This window comes from Haemaphysalis longicornis, unplaced genomic scaffold, assembly GCF_048455015.1.
Source record: "Haemaphysalis longicornis isolate Haplotype H1 unplaced genomic scaffold, Haemaphysalis longicornis Haplotype H1 scaffold_5, whole genome shotgun sequence".
NCBI lineage: Eukaryota > Metazoa > Arthropoda > Arachnida > Ixodida > Ixodidae > Haemaphysalis > Haemaphysalis longicornis.
In genome coordinates this window covers 86,932,356-86,949,452 of record NW_027526385.1, presented here as the reverse complement: position 1 = coordinate 86,949,452, position 17,097 = coordinate 86,932,356, and the positions used below count along the sequence as shown (strand labels likewise).

Genomic DNA, 17,097 nt, shown 5'->3' with positions numbered 1-17,097 from the left:
ACAATCTTTCTTGCCATGTCTATTTATTTTTTCAATCGCTTTTAACAATACAGTTGAGCTCTCTGCTTCAATGCAAGTTTCGTTGAGTTATCCCCTTCCCGGCCGTCACCGCCGCCACGCAATTATCTGCTGCTATGTTACAAGCGTGACCACAGAAAATAAACTGCCGTGGCCATCTGTTGTATGACGTCAAGGACCTTTGGGACTCGTCAAGGACCTTTTTGTTTGCCGCCCCCGGTGAACTCCTAGGGATGTCGATGCAGTACTTCCAGACGAGCATACTGGTACTCCAGCGGAGACAAAACAGGTAGTTGGTAAAAAACCCGACTCAAGATGAGCGCCAAGTGGAGCCGAAGCATAGATGACGGTTTTCTTCAATTCAATTCAATTTTCGAGCCTTAGCCCTGACTGCGCGATCTGTTGGGACAGCGCTTATCTTTTTTTATATATTTTTGGTTTTTTTCTTCTGGCTGGAACAGTACGAGCGCGTGAGCTCTCTACTCTGGAGCCTATCTGCGACATTTCGAGCGTTAAGTTTTCACTTGCTATCGTAAAAATCAACCCAGCGTGTATCCTTAACTAAAGGAACTCGTGAAGTCAGTGTTATGTACTTGCATTTTGCCTGAAATGTGCCTGAGGTTTTGTTGGAACGGAACGACTCTTCCTATAAGAACTTTTTTTCGACAAATTGTTTCAACTTTTAGCTGGAACGCTGAATCGAGGGGCGGGCAGACAGACAGACAGACAGACAGACAGACAGACAGACAGACAGACAGACAGACAGACAGACAGACAGACAGACAGACAGACAGACCAAAACCTTCGCATTTGAGTAGCCCAAGAAGAACAATCGTCTCTAAACTTCGTCTCTAAAATCGTCTCTAAAATTGCTGAGCAGCGCAACACCTTAGCCACTGAGCCACCGCGGCGGGTGATTACTAAGTGGAAACGGGTGTGATGTCATTATATCAGGGATTGCTGCACTTTTGAGTGGCCTAAGGTGTTTGGCCTAAGGAGTGGCCTAAGGAGTGGCCTAAGGTAGCCTAAGGCTCTTCTGCGGCACACTGCGGATGAACTATGAGCACAAACTGCATTTAAACCATCAAAAAATGAAGCACACAGTTGAAACTGCGCAATCTATTCGAAATAGCACTTCGAAAAATTCACACCTGTGCGCTTTCTCACAAGTGAACCAAGTTGTGTGCTTTGTGAGGAGTGCTGTAAATACATACCTTCGAGAACAGCGCCGCATGCAGCAAACTCCTCAGTTGAAGACCTAGTCGGCGTGTCAGGTACTCCATAAACCCAGCAAGACAGACCTCTGCAGTGCAAGCCGCTATGAAGAGCATCATCACGGCACTGATGCCTTGGTTAGCGCTGTCTTCAATCAATGTTCTGTATTGGAGGGGCCAGACTTTAAAATGCATAAAATAAATGCTTTTTCTCACACAACTCGGGTTTCTTCGTGACAGTGCACTAGGAGTAGCAGGGACATAGCAGAAATCATACTGAGATGGTGAAGACACAATGTAACCGTTCATTCGGAAGGCTCTGATGTTAGAAAAAATGTGCCACTTTTAGAAAAACTTCGCCTAGTTGTGCTAAGCATTAAAAAGATTTTGACAACCAACCAGGCACTTCGTCACGTTCTCCCTATGAACCCTCCAGGGTTAGTTTGTGCGATTGGTGGCCTTCACAACAGTAACCGCCATTGAAAACGATTGCAAAACTGCAGTGTTGCCTCTGGTTCCGCTTGGTCCTACCGCCTGAGTATAGCAATAATTAACGCTTGTTAAGTCTTTTTGCAGACAATTTTTTTTTTCTTGGACTACCTATACGCGAAACCTTTGGCTGTGTGTCTGCGTGCCGCGAAGCCAAAGTGAAAGAATACTTGAGTGTGAAAGCAGAGCCGTTTCAAAGTACTAAGGCTATAGGCACAATAATTTCAAACTACTAAGATTGCGGCCATGGCTCAGACATGCCCACTTTATTTAACTCAGAGCAATCTTCAGCAGCATTCGAGGCAAAACCGTACACAACCGAGAGCTTCCGCCTCGCAGAGTACGAGAGAACACACGTTGGATTGATTTTGACGATTGCAAATGATAAAAAAAAAGAACACGGTGTTAAAAATGGCACAGAAGGCTGAAATAAAAGCGAACACAAAACACAGTTTCTAGCAAGTGCTATTCCTGACAGAGCAACAAAAGATGAAGAAAAGGAAGCGCGCTGCCCAGTAGAGGGCACTTGAGCATTTATTTGAATTCAAAACCCTCCAAAGAAAATATCAAAGTAGCGAGGGGGCAGGAAACGACCGTTAGGCGAGAGTGTGACGACAGAAAAAGCTACGTAGCAGGGGCGGCACATGTTATTTGGACGACGTTTACAGTGAATGAAGCAGATGGCGGCAATTTTTTATACAATGCGAATGACGTCTATGCATACGTGTTTTGCGGTATACCAAGAACTAGTTTTTTTAAACGATTCTACTCCTGGAACAGATTTAGAAAGAGCCTTGTTCTGTAACCCTGGCCTTCAGGCTCAGCTAAGGTAGAAGCTCTATTCCGCCAGCGCCTCTGCCGGTCACGTTCACGCGGAAAGCGGGGACAGCGGTGAGCAGCGTTCATGTGTTGCGGATGGTTCAATTGTAGATGCGGTAGTTGCTGCTACAAAAGCGGCTGTCCGGCAGCCGATTCGCCAGAACCAAGCATAAAGAAATAAGAAGGCGGAACAGGGAAAAGCAAGCAAAACCGGGCTATCGTTTTGGACGAACGTGGTTGAACCACGGCATGGCTGGCATTGCGCTATCGCTTTACAAACTTAGTTGAAACGCATTCAACAGAGCAATGCTTGCTATCTTGATGGTATGAATAAAATTTCAGGTCAGGCCATAATAGAGTGAGGTAACTGATTGATTGATTCAGATGTTTAAGACACCACGCTACACAGACGCTGAGGCGCGCTGTAGTGGAGGGCTCCGGATTAATTTTGACCGCCTGGGTATCTTTAACGTACGCGAACACACGGGCGTTTTCGCTTTTAAAGTTAGGTACCTCTAGTGTAACCAAAAATATAGTATTGCTGGCATGTTAAGTTCCCAAAATATGAGGAAAGTAGCGCATTTGCAAAGAAAATATTTAGACTGTAATGGGTCTTTGAAGAGGTTTGCTATCGTCAGGATTATTTCGACTGAAACTTTTGTTGTGCACTTTTTATGATACAGTTCATCCAGAAATATTTTGGCCTTTCAGTCCTCTAATACTCCCATTTCTGAGATGCAATATAATTACTCCTGGTTGAAATTTCAGCGCGAGCAAGAGATAGGGACAAGAAAGGAAGACCGCACCGGCGCCGGCGTCATCCTCCTTTTTTGTCCGTGTCTCTAGTTTGCGCCTAATTTCAACGATGTTTGTGCAGCAACTAGCTCGTCTCTCCATTTTACTTCATGATAACTCCATGCACCGCTGAGATACGTTGGAGGCTCTTGTTTTCTTATGGCCCAATTACTGCGCGTGCAAAGTGCTTCACCATCCATTACGAGAAACCGTGTTTTCTGAACTATGAAAGTCGCGTCACTTGCGCAGCTTATAAAAATTACTGGGACACCTAAGGCTGCACACATGTTTGGAATGCAAAGCATAACAACAGAGTTGGTTAATCGGTCGTGATGCCCTGACGGCAGGTGTTCTCTCTACTGGCCAGTCTTTCTGAGTCGGTATATGGTGATTGCGGTTGGGTGGGTTGCCGCATTCAAAAAGGAACCGATGAACCGGCCTTGAACACCAAACGGCAGCTGTCATTTTCGCTGCCGAGCGGCCTTGAGTGAATATAGAATCTGCCCGAGGACCATTCGGTGCTTCGTATTCAGGAGCTACGAGCCTGTATTAAATACGATAGTCTTTCTAGAGCTACTAAACGCCAAATGTTTGGTGTGTCTAACTGTCTGTCTGTCGCTCAATTAAACCTCCTGGACAAAAGGTGAAAGAATTGTTTAAGGAAACGTTTATATAGGCTAAACATTTCTAATGTAATAACTTGGGTGGCAAAGTTCACACGTGCCCATTGCTAAGAAACAACCAAACATGGGCATATTTGAGGCACGTCATCAATGCATAAGTGATATGTGCAGTGTTTTTTTTATTTAACATTATAAGACTACTCGATTTTTGCGGCAACAAATATATAATACGTCTTAAAAATATCTTTTGGGACAAAATTAAAACATGCGCTCGCGGCGACCTTTCGTGGCAGCTTCCGAAATGTCTAACATTAACAAAATGTTCAAGTACATGGCGCACGAGCAGTGGAACGCGGCAAAATTCAATTTACTTGAAAAAACTTCCACTGTTTTTATCGTGGCAAGAGCCATACCGGAAGGGGAGAAGGGGAGAAGTAGGCGGGTCAGAGAAGGGAGATATTTACACGGCAGGGACGGCAGAAGACGACCATCTTTTGACGACATTTGCAGCGAAAGGAGCAGATACGTGGCCAATTTTTATGGTAGCCTTATAAAAAAAGCATGCACAAGCGCGATGTAGATGTTGAAGTATGGCTAGGGGAAGCCATACGTTTTCACATTTAAAGAACGTAAATCGACTTAAGTGTACCTCGAAAGTCGCACTTGCTGAAGCGGAGTAAGAGTAGAGTAGTGGTAAATCCCTTGCCCATCGCCTGTCCCTTCCTAAGTTCGATTGTCATTCGTGCCATGTTTTTCTTTATTTTTATTGAAGGCACTTGGGATTTTCCTGTCATCCGCTTCTCACAGCGGCGGGTTTTTCGCATCAGGTAGCAAGTAATTATTCTGCATCGCCAAATAAACGCGGTATTTGGTATCACATACATTGATAGCAAAAAAGATTACGTTGATGAGAGGTAGCATGGTGGTAAAGCATTGTTGCTGGCAAACTCACTCGAGAAGTGGCACACGAACCAGTAAACAGGCAAAGTAAGCGAACCCCGTCAGCATCACCCAGAGGACCTCGCACCACAACACACGCACGAAGGCGACCGTGACACGTGTTCCGGCTCTGGGGCCAGTCCTGGAACAAAATCAGTGATCACTGGCAGAGCTTTACTACTCATTTCGCTGTAGGATCCCTTATCGTAGAGTGGTAAAAAAGTTTCAAAATGCAAAAAAAATCACAACCCATTCCGGTCTTCCAAGACGGATGGCTCGAGACGCTTTTTTAGCATGCGATATTAGGGTTACACGTGTACATCTTGACGGCCATTTGAAGTTTAATCTCCACACTGATCACCCCAGAAAGAAAACTTCCTTCGGAATTCGGGCTGTAATAAAAGCTCGTCAAGTTTCTCGTATAAACGTACTTTTGTCTCTATATTTCGCCTTCATTCATTTCCATATCATGTACGGTATATTGCTGCTTAGGGAAACACGTATGACTGTCATCTTTCCCGCATTCAGAACATACAAAATCAAGCGGTCCGCGTTGTCACTAATAGCTCACCTTACTCCAGTGCAGGCGATCTACTCCAAGACAATAAAATCCTACCTGTACGTAAGTTATTTTTTATAGCGTAGCCATTATTTTGTTTCAATTACGAAATGCACAGCTACCGTTCGAGTTTATTTATTCAGTTTTCTTACGAGACAACAATGTAACCAGATTTGCAACCAACCTTAACTTTTTGCTATCCGCCTCGCGCACTAATTATGGGAAAATGACCTCTGCCTTCGCGGCCATTTCTTTATGGAATGACACGCCTCTTTCTGTTAAATCAATGTCTACTTTGTCATCATTCAAAAAGTCGCTTAAAAGTCTTCTGTTAAATTATTAGCTTCCTGTTTATGGGCTTTTCTCGGGGGCTTTGGGTTTTTGGTGATGCAATTGAAGTAATTGTATTTTGATTTACAATGTCCGCCATTAAACTAGATGGGATTTTTTTCTTTTTCGTTTTTTTTTCTATTTTTTCTTCTTTCTTTCTTTGCGTTTCTTTTCGTTGCCTGATGTGTCACTTAGCTTATAATGATTACTCACCCCAATATATTGTATAATTGGTTGCCATTCACACGTATTACATGTTGCTTGTTTACTTGATCTAATTTATCGTTTGTTGTAATTGATTGAGGGTCCCGTTACAGTTTTTAACTTTGGGACCGTCGTCTGTATAATACTACTACTGTACTACTTTTCTGGAATGAATAATAAACTGAAACTGAATTTAGGTGAAATGCGTGAGCAAACTTAAGTTCATTTGAGCATTGACGGCTGTGATGCCTAAGAAAACGACTTATATTGAGTTGGGCTAGCTGGTTCTGCGTCCTAAGGCGAAAAAATAGCGCTAAAGAGGAACCAAAGAAAGAATACACACACACGAACACTTCAGCGCTGGTTTCTGTATATTCTTTCTTTCGTCCCTGTTTAGCGCTGTTTTAGATGCGACGCTGAGAGGAGCATCTCTTAGCGGCGGCCCTGTCCTGCGTCCGCCGTCGTCGTCGTCCGCGTCCGCACAGCTGCGTCTCTCCTCCGCTCACCCCCTCTCCTCTCGCCGTGACAGCGCGCCCTCTCCCCCAACATCTGTGGCGCGCGCAGTGCGCCGCGCTCTCTCACTCCGCCGGTGGGCGGCGCTGTGCGCGGCGCAAGCGCGCTGTGCGCATGTGCAGCGCCCTCTCTCTCCGTGGTCTCCTCTCCTTCGAGCGCGCTGCGCATACAAGCGGAGTGCCGCACTCCGGCCTGTCTCTCAGTCGACGGTCATCCGCGCTACGCTTGCTCTCTCTCTCTCTCTCGCGCGCGCGCGCATTACCCAACGATTGCTCACGCAATTCGAGTAATCGACCCGACGAAACGCACAATGGAACCCCCTTCAGCGTCGCATCACACCAGGGTTCCCGCGAGAGGAGGTGGGCGTAATTTTTTTCGCTTTAGAACACATACATACATGCACAAACTCATATACTTTGTTGACGCATATGATCCTGAATAGGGGGCCTTTTTATAATTTATCTGCTAGAAATGCATATGCAAGTGACGAGACCGTACACGTACAATGTTTCGGTCATGTTTGGATCTTTCAAATGAAGCCTGCTATTACCTAATCTACTCAAAATGCGTTTTGAAGAACCGAAACGTGTAAGCCAAATTATGGGGAAATAATGTTTTCAATGACGTGTAACTGAAACATTCGTTTTGTGGAATAATTTATGAGTGAAGGAGTGTGGGGGGTGTTACGAGAAGAGGGAGAGAGAGAATGGTCATTAATAGTACTGCAGAGAGGATAGGCTAACAAATGAACGTATATTATCACACCAGCTGTATAAATAAAATGAATTTGATGAATTTTATAATAATGACTATACTGGCGATGATGCTCTTGCTTGCGTAAACCAGTTTAGAGACACTTATCCAATGCTATACTTCGCAGGAAATTTAATACAGCTTTTGTCGCTTGGGATGCCCGTTTGGAAACTGACCAGGAGCCTAACATGTCTCTTAGTTTCAATCTTCCGCTGAGCAGATGGTGCAGGGACACTAAGATGGATGTTGTACATGCTGAATACCTGTGCATTTACGTATGACAGGATTTTGGTCACGCCCGTCACAAAGCACGCACAGCGGGAAGTCGGCTGTTGCAACTTGATTCGACAATGTCTCGCATAAGCGGCATTCAGGTGCACCCGGTGAAGAACCGCTTCATCATGCATGGTCAGTCCGTGCGGCGTCCTAAAGGTACCGTGCAGGTCTGTGGAGTGAAGGGTGCATAATTGTGCGCCGAAAAATCCCAGGTAGGTCCTCGAATGCCCCAGGTAACCTTTAAAGCAAGAGCGGATGCATTATCTTCTCTGGTGAATGGTACAAACAAACACTGGTACGAGCAGGTCATGCATGATCGATGCTGCAGTGTCCGTCTTGACGTGCCCAGTTAGCCGAGTTGAGCAGAACACAGGATAGCAATAAGGTATATGACGGGGTGTCGGACCTCAACTTCGAGGAGTATTGTGAAGATGAGAGAGACGCAGCGTTCTTCTTTGCGGTCTTGATTGCTGTTTGCGAGAGTGTCTCGCACAAAACCGATAACAACCAAGACGGGAGGGCGGCATTCTATTCGCGCTCATTCGCAAAGCAGCCCGCACGACACTACCACACATGCTAAGAGTGTGCACATAACCCAGACCAACCACACTTTCCTTCCCTTATTCCCTTCTTTGAGACAGGTGTGGAAGAACCTGATCACCTGGTTCCGCCTGTACGTCCAGCAACTAATGAAATCCCGGGCATCCGTCGTCTGGTAATAACTTGAATTCCCGAACTAGGGAACCCCTCCCACTTTATGGCTCAATAATAATTTACTACTACTCCTAGTGTTTGTATGATTTGTACAGAGAGACATTGGTACTAATAATTGCAATGCATGCACTTTTTGGGAGGAGGAGGAGGAGCAAACTTTATTAACAGTGAAGTCAAGCGGGGTCGTGGTCGGGGTCCTCATTCTAGGACTCCGTTGGTGCGGCCTGCCGTCTTCGCCCTTTCAGCGATCCAAAGCTGCTTACTCAGGTCTGAGCTGGCAAGCTCACTCTCCCACTGCTCGTGAGTTGCATTAGGGATTGGCTCTAGGTCTGGGTTTGACTGGCAGGCCCAAACCATATGGTATAGCGTAGCTTGGCTGCCGCAGTATTTGCACAGGGGGTAGTATAACGTGGGGTGGATGGTGTGTAGCCGCGTGGGGTGTGGAAATGTGTTGTTTTGAAGCCGTCGAAGGGTGACTCGTTGTTCTTTTGTTAGCTGGTCGGCCGGCAGCGGGAAGGTGCGTCGTGTGAGCATGTAGTGTTGGGTGATGTCGTTGTATGTGATGAGTGAGTGACGGGTCCTCTCATCATCCTCTTGCGGTGCCCGGCGAGCAAGTTCTCGGGCGTAAGCGTGCGCCGCTTGATTACCGCAAAGAGACGAGTGAGCAGGTGTCCAGATAACCTTGACTGTTCTCTTGGGGGGGGGGGGGGGGGGGGTTCTGGGTTATAATTCCTGCGGCTACCATAGAAATTCTTCCAGCCGTGTACGTTCGACACACCGCTTTTGAGTCCGTAATGATGGTCGTGGCTTGGGTCTGCGTTATGGCTAGTGCAAGTGCCGCTTCTTCTGCTTCGAGGATGCTGGACTTACGATGGGTGACACTTGTAATGAGAGAAGTGGGGGTGGCGACGACCGCTGTTTTGGTGTTTGCACGCGCGTAGTCCGCTGCGTCGGTGAAGACTGTCGTACTCGAGTCGCCGTATTGTCTTTCGAGGGCCAGCGCCCTCGCCGTTCTTCTGCCTTCGTGATGCTGGGGGCTCATGTTTCTTGGCAGAGGGGGAACGTTTAGCTTGGATCTTATATCCCAGTGTATGTCTACCGCAGTATCTGTTTCCGTTGGCGACATGAACCCCACGTTCGAGAGTACTTGGCGCGTAGTACTTAGTCGCGCTTTTTGGGCATTCAGGTGCGCTTCCGTAAGTTCGTCTAGGGGATGGCTCTGGGTGTGATGTCGCCCAGAGCCATCAGGCGAGCGGTAGAAGTGCTGGTAGGAAGTGCGAGGGCTTGTTTGTAGGCCTTGCGTATGATGGTGTCAATCTTCCGGTGTTCTGTTGCCCGGAGTGTGGCGTAGGGAGCGACGTACGTTATTCTCTAAATTATGAAGGCTTGGTCTTTTTGGGTGCATTTTTTACAAGTGGGCACAGCCGGAACTTGGCTACCAATCGCAACAGTGCGGACTCAGTTTGTCGAACGTCGGTCAGAAGGAGCCCAACACATGTGCACAACGATTATTACTTCCTTTAGAGTGTTTAAGACATTGATCCTGACATCTCTGACGCAAAGGAGGTGTTTGCAGAAAAAATCGCTCGTGTTTAACACTTCTAAACATAGTTATCATGAGCAAAAGCAATGACCGGGCACGCAGGCTTTCATGAAAGTGCGCCTTCACGTGGGCTTTTGCAGCTTGCCGCTTATCTACACTGTTAAAAAAGGTCGTGGGACTTTCGAACAGAACACTAACCAGTTACTTCTCACGGTATCCACTAGGAACTTAGCGCTTTTACTAACTGGCCATGCATAACCTAGTAAAAAGCTACGATTGACAATGTGGATCGGCACAGCGCGCAGACGACATAGACACATTCAACATGGACATGTCTCACTTAGACAATAAATAAAGTGAGCAAGAAAACCAACGGGACGCACGATAATAGCGAGTATAACTTAGCCACCTTAGAAATACATAGACGTATTTCTAAGGGGGCTAAGTGGCTTGCTCTAATAACCAGCAGCGGAAAGTCCTCTCATAGAGTCAGTGGGCTTGTCGCAAAAATAAAATATTTTAGCAATGTTTTAGAACTATGCATTTTAATATGAGCATATACACGTCAGAGAGAGAGAGAGAGAAAACTTTATTATGAACGCGTCCACCTTCTGAAATAAAGTTTTGTTATGTTATGTTATTATGAACAGATGGGTTTTTTGTTATGTTATGTTATTATGAACAGATGGGTTAAGGAGACAGGGTGGCCACCAGGCTGGTGGCGACTAAAGCAGCTCGTTCAACCAAGAGCTCCTGTGTGGCCAGGTCGGAGCTGCCCAGCGCCTCCTCCCACTGCTCGCTGCTGGTGATTGGGGGAAGGGGTCTTGAGGGCATGCCCACATGCAATGGGTGAGTGATGCATACGCACCACAATGGGGACATTGAGGAGAGGGGTATTCTGACGGGCGAATGTGGTGGAGAAGGGATCTCGTTGGGAAGGCTCCCGTTTGAAGGAGTCTCCATGTTCGCACTTTATGTTGTGAAAGAGATGTATGGGATGGTGGGTAGAGACGACGGGAGAGACGGTAGTGCTCTGTAATATAGTTAAAAGTGATCAGCTTGTCTCTGGTGGACCTGGCGCCGTGGTGGGGAAAGGGGCTCATGCCGACCCGGTGTGTAAGCTCTCGGGCCGCCATGTGTGCCGCCTCATTCCCCTGTAGCCCTGCATGGGCAGGGGCCCAGACGAGTTCCACAGAGATAGTGGGTGGATTTTGTTGGAGAATTTGGAGCGCATCCGAGGAGATATACACGTCAGCATGTGGAGTTGCAAAAACTTTTTAATTGTGATTTCAAGTGGGAGAAGTGTTGTAATTATTATGTTCAATAATTCATAGAAGTGCGTTACTATCAGTGAATGTTAGTATCAGACAAGCAGCAGTTACTAAGCGCACGGTCTACACTTAAAAATCGCATTTATGTTCCATAGTTAGTCGCAGGACCTGCGTACTGCTTTGAGGGTAGTCAAGTTCGTAAGGAGTTAGTAAATACAGCCATTACTACACTTCTACTGGATTTATCGTTGGGGGTGTATATCTACCCGATGACTGGATTCAACCTTTTGTTTGCGTTGTAGCCCAAGCACCGACGGCCTAGTCGGCGCGCCATCAATGGTAAGATTCAGGGTCCAAACACAGGCAAAGCAGCCAGCAATGCCCCACCACTTTCGGGTGGGCGAATCGTTTGTTTATCTAGTCATCGCTCCTCTAAAATCAATCGCCACGGTGTTTTATATATCAGTCTTTAAACTCTCGTCTAATCCCGCGGTTCCCTTGCGCTCAACCACGTGCGCACATGGCCCAGCCGCCACTGTGCGATAAGGCGCGCGCGAAGCAATAAGTATAACAAAGTTTAGCAAGCGAAGTGATTAGGCAGCAAAGCCAAGCCTGCGCACCGGCAGCTCAACGTCGTTGCGACGCTATGAATGACCTTGAAAGATGTAGCGTAGTAGAGCTTTTGCTCTAAAAGTGCATTGTAAGTCCTGCCGCCCTGCCTCGTCCCTCTCGTCGTTATACCTGACGTAGCCCACTCGTGCCTATCTTTGTCTTGTCGCCAGGTTTCTCGATGTCAACACTTGGCATTCATGCTTCTCCTGTCAGAGTATGTGGCGATTGCTGAATTTCACCCAACTTTTTTGGAAAAATAGCAGCTGTTTTTTTTAACGGCTAACAAAACTTCTCAGCTATGCAAATTTTGCAACCATTAGACAAATATGGCATACGCAAACGTGACAACATTCGCAAAAACAAAAGCAGGGCTACTCAAGCTAATTTAGCATTTTTTTTCTGATTACCACTGTACGTAGTCCTGCAATCAAAAATGATAAAACTATTATTGTTATAATATCATGTTGTTATTATATAATTACTGTGTGGGCTCTTACCATTTTTGCAGTGAGGTATACAAGCGTTTGACAAGGTGCTGGCACTTCATACGCCGTGGAGTGGGTCGGATTTCATCTTCAACAATTTTTGATATACGCGCTACAGTTCTGATGTGCCTTGAGCAACGGAAACAAAAAAGGGGCGTTACAATAAAAAGGCCGTCACGTGTACGAATTTAAACAGTAAGTGTGAACAAAATTGTGCAGCGTATGTTTACAAAAATGTTCAAGCTATGGCCATGGCCGGTATTAAATCGTTTCGAGTCTATACGCACGTCTTTACCGCTAAGTTAGGCTGCCTTGTACTTCATTGCCGATTGTTCTTACGATCTTCTTTAAATGCTTTCTTAAACACGTTTTAGCGCCCTGCAGTTTCGTAATATTTTAAAAGCAGTATAATAACTGCACTGGGATACTCGTGCGCAATCCGTCGTTTCCGAGAGATCAAACAACGATAAATGTCTACTTTTCTTGTTTTTGTTTTCCAGTTCATTTTCCTTTCTTGATGTAGTACACATTCTGTAAGTGTTCCTGTTGATCCCATAAATATTCACTACTAATGACCCCTGTAGGACCCGTAAAGTGCACAAGCCCCCGTAAATAAATACAGTAAAAGCTCGTTAATGCGAACTCGGTTAATTCGAACTTAGTTAATTAGAACAGATGGCCTGGTCCCGGCACAATCCTGTATATTTCAATGGGGGAAAACTCCCGATAATTCGAACGCGTCGGTATCCAGAACGGTTAATTCAAACTATGATCCCCTGGTTTCCATCGCTTCTCGCAGAAGAAGTCGGCCCAGAGTGATTACAATGTTGTGCAATTCCAAGCCAAACCAAATTTACTAGAGATCTAAAACAAAGAAACAGAAAAACAGCAGCGTAGCGCGCGCGCTACGCGGCTGCAACAGCTGATTTCGCTTCCGCAGCGGACGCCGGCTCACCCCGTTGCAGGATTTCTTCGTACAGCGGTCGCCGGTCTGGGCCTGAGATCACGTGGCGCGCCCAACAAACATGTAGTAGCGCCTAATTCGTAATAACGAGTCCACACGTGGCTTTTTTGTGCTCTGCCCGCGCTGTGTGGCGCTATGACGCGTTCATTCTAGCGCTCGCCCGCTAATTCGAACTCCGCTTAATGAATTCGAACAATTTTGTGGTCCCCTTCGAGTTCGAATTAACAAGCTTTTACGGTAAACAGAATTTAATTAGCATCGTTGCTCTGCAAATGTTTCGCCATTGGAGGAACAGACATCGTAGCTAAGTAAAACTGTACTTACAGAATCGCCGACAATCCAACGAGTCGGGCACACGGACTAAATGTTTCTTCGTCTGCGGCCTCGTTTATCTTCTGAAAAAAAAGCAGGAACATAACACAAGTTTAACAGGGTGCTTAAAAGCCACTACTACAGAAAGAGATGGTTATGCCTTGCTTGAACAAATTCGTAGTGATTTGAGGGTCACTAATGGTCAACCTAAGCCCCGTCTATAACAAGGGGAAGAGCCGTCAAACTTGGCAGCGCATGAGCCAAAGCACCGCAGTCAGTTTCTTAAGCGAAGCATTCCCTGATGACGTCGTTTGTTGCGTGAAATGCACTGCAGAAAAACAAACCTCGCACAATTGGTTTCACCAAACGGTGATAATTGATGATAACCGAAGGCACATCACGTGCCTCAAGAAAAGCCTCTTAACCTGGTTGGAATCGAACATGGGTTCCTCGCGTTATGAAGTCGACGTAAGTCCAATTGCGCCATTCCGAACGGTCGAAGCAATTTGTATTTTGATCTGCGACTTTGACCTAGGTTGCACGGGAAAAAGTTCTGCGTTTAACCTTCGTTTTTCTAAAGAACAAGCTTGTAGTTTGCTAGCTTCTTTTGGTAGTTTCCGCGTGAGCTTTTGCATAGCGTACCAAGCCTTGCGCAAGGCGACCTCCTTGGATGCAGGCTCACGCTCTTTGACTATAGCGAGCCAATCGGCGAGTATGACAAACCTCGGTGGTACGGCTGAAGTCGCTGAGCGAAAGCTTTATATTTATATTTTCTGAGAAGGGTAACCTCCGGCCACTTTGCAGCCCCCTCTCCCAACATACCTCACCGTAGTCATGGCCATCCATAGCATCCTCCAAGCTAATCACCCTCTGCGCACCGCTCCCCACTCCAGCAAACTTGAACACCTTGTCGTCCGTGCAAGGACCACTGCGCGGCCACCACCACCAAATGCTGAGCTGGTCGCCTAGGAGCGTTTCCGACTAAAAAATGTGTACTCATTTAAAGCTGTCTGTTGCGGTAATTCAAGCACTTCAGCCGGTGTTCGGCTGTCTTTTACAACATTCACCAGCCTTCTCGATACTTTGGCAAGACTTCTTTAGGCTTTCGAGAACTATTTCAAGCTCTCAAACAGCTTCCGTTTAGTATAGCACGCTGTTAATGCCTGCCCCTCCCCACCTGTCGCCTTTGTAGTTACGCTCGTGCCGATACGCAAGCAACGCGCATGCTAGGGAAATAAATCAATAACCACTCGTGTATACTGTTGTTGTCATAAAAGCAAAATATCAGCCCATAGACGGGTATTTAATCATGTGTTATGGCTGTGCTTTTGTGTGCCCGTGATGTAAAGGCTTCTAAGGCAAAAAATCTCTAACCTCGCACGGGGGTTTGCAGAGTACGGGGCTACTTCGAAAGCAGACGCATAGGAAGCTTCCAAGAGTTGCAAATGTCACTAGCGAGCGCGAGGTCGTCTCCAAAGCCATTAAAGTTTGGTGATGTTGAGGAATTGTCTGAAAAAAAAACGAGAGCATTACGTTGTAAAAGGCTCGCGATGCGGCCATTTCGGATCCCTTATGGCCACTTCACAGCGCACTCAGTAACTGAACCGAAAAAATACAGAATGAAGAAGAAACAAGTAAAGCCCCGACAATACAACTTAAAACGTCGGGAATTCTCAAAATTTGTACAAGTCTGAATGCCTAAGCGGCAAGATATTTGCTTACACCATGAAGCAGCAGCAAATGCCTCAAATGTATACAATACAAAACGTACAGAATCAAACATGCAATACAACACGAAAGAAAATTTGTGAATACCTGGAATGTGAATAACCCAGTCTGCAATAAGGAACTACAGGTGTTCTGAGCACAACGAACACTAAAGAATATTTGTCAACAGCTGGAATATGTAATAAACACACTGCAATAAGGAACTATAGGTAAGAAAGGGGTGCTAAGGAAACCGTTCACGGCGCTTATGTCCCTCAGTGGATAAATGTATCATGAGGTCCCAGGCGGCGTACCTGTATGTGTGTGTTTATGTATTAATAACCATAGAGAATAATCATCAAGGACCCGGGCGGTTTTACTGTAGCAACATCCGTAATCACGAAAAAGCGTAGATGCTCCCCGTGCCCAAACTGCTGACAATTGTCATGGCGCAAATCCCTTATGGAAATGTACAAAAAATTAAGTGCGTACGTAACTGCGCTTAAAAACGGAATCCCGCCAGTCTGTTTTAAGGCTGGTTACAATATATCAATTACGACACGGTATTGCAGGTAGGCAACCAGTGCTGCCCGATTTCTGAAGCAAATGTCTGTTCGGAACGCACCGGAACTTTCGCAGTTTTTATGCCATATGCAGTGTGGATATGGCATGCCGTAATTCAACAAAGGTCATCGATGGGGTTAGAGGCCACATAAACCATCAACAGGCATTTGTATACGGCCGATAGAGCTGATATCCCGTATCGATCCTCACTGAGTCATTCTATGGGTGATGGACGCTTGTGTCGTATTTTCAGTGCTAGTAATGCATAGCAGCAACACAAAAGGTACATAAAGAAGATACACTAGAAGATGCCGAAAAACTGATATCAATTGCTACGAAACTCAGCTGTGCAAATAGAAAATAAAAATAACTACGGAGACTGTAACATATTTCATGAAACGTCAATGATTTCATACGTCCGCGACTCAGTGATGTCGACAGAAAGTTTGTGTTCTCACCCGATATGATAGTAGTCCTTCCCTCAGAAGCAAGAGGTCGGAAAACGCAGCAACAAAGAGACACGCGTGGAGCACGGGCGGCAAATTGGATGCGCAGAATCGTCTCCAACGATGACATATCGCACTTATTGTGACCCAGCCCTGGGATGCATGGGCGAGGTATACAGACACTGACAAATCAAGTGAGGTACACTGGTTACTGTTTAAATTTAATTTGCCCTTCGAGTTTGTTTTTTTTTTTTTCAACACGTAGAAACTTCTGATTTGAACTATAATCATCCAAGGAAGATTTCTCTAAAACAACATCTCTAATCCACCGGCAAATTTCCTCTCGGGCCAATGCTGGCAGACTTGTTTGAACAATGGAAGGGTTACTTCCTTCGTTTAAGTGAATCCCATATATGTAGCTGTGCGGGATTGTGCCTTTGTTAGTTAACCTAAAGTACCAAACTAGACATGCAATTATATGTATATTCACTTTTAGAGAGATAAGTTCTTGGTCGACGCTATAGCTTTTTCATTGCTTTTTCACTGGGGGATAAAAGCATGGTCTCAGTTCTTTAATTAGGAAGTAATTATTAGTTCGATACAATTGTGCAATGATGTATTTGATTAGTAACACTGAGCCCCGCGTATAAAATATTAAAATTGTACACCAAAGCGTATGACTCCATTTTTAAGAGAATAAAAATTTTAAATTATTCGTCTGTGGCAAGAAATATCACCTAGAATTTATGCGCATCATTTCTATTCCCGCTTTTATGTTCAAAGTAAGATTAAATAGCATCGAAATATGTACAAATTAAGGCCTTAAGGGCTAATTTAAACTTACTGTTAAACTCTCTCAATTTTACATCCTTAACTGCCGTCAAGAAATTCTCCCCTCCCCCGCTAAAATCTGCGGCATTCAACACGTCCTCCGCGGTTATTTTGTT

General features: G+C 45.6%; 1 long non-coding RNA gene across 1 annotated transcript; it reads right to left on the bottom strand.

Annotated features, from left to right (window-relative positions):
- Window positions 1-1,282: 1,282 nt before the first annotated feature.
- On the bottom strand, window positions 1,283-16,538 carry LOC144139319 (uncharacterized). The gene is made up of 6 exons (XR_013316147.1): window positions 16,163-16,538; window positions 14,808-14,942; window positions 13,446-13,516; window positions 12,170-12,286; window positions 4,911-5,039; window positions 1,283-1,395 (listed from the first exon to the last, which is right to left on the bottom strand). It is a non-coding gene; the product is annotated as an uncharacterized LOC144139319 (long non-coding RNA).
- Window positions 16,539-17,097: the final 559 nt, after the last annotated feature.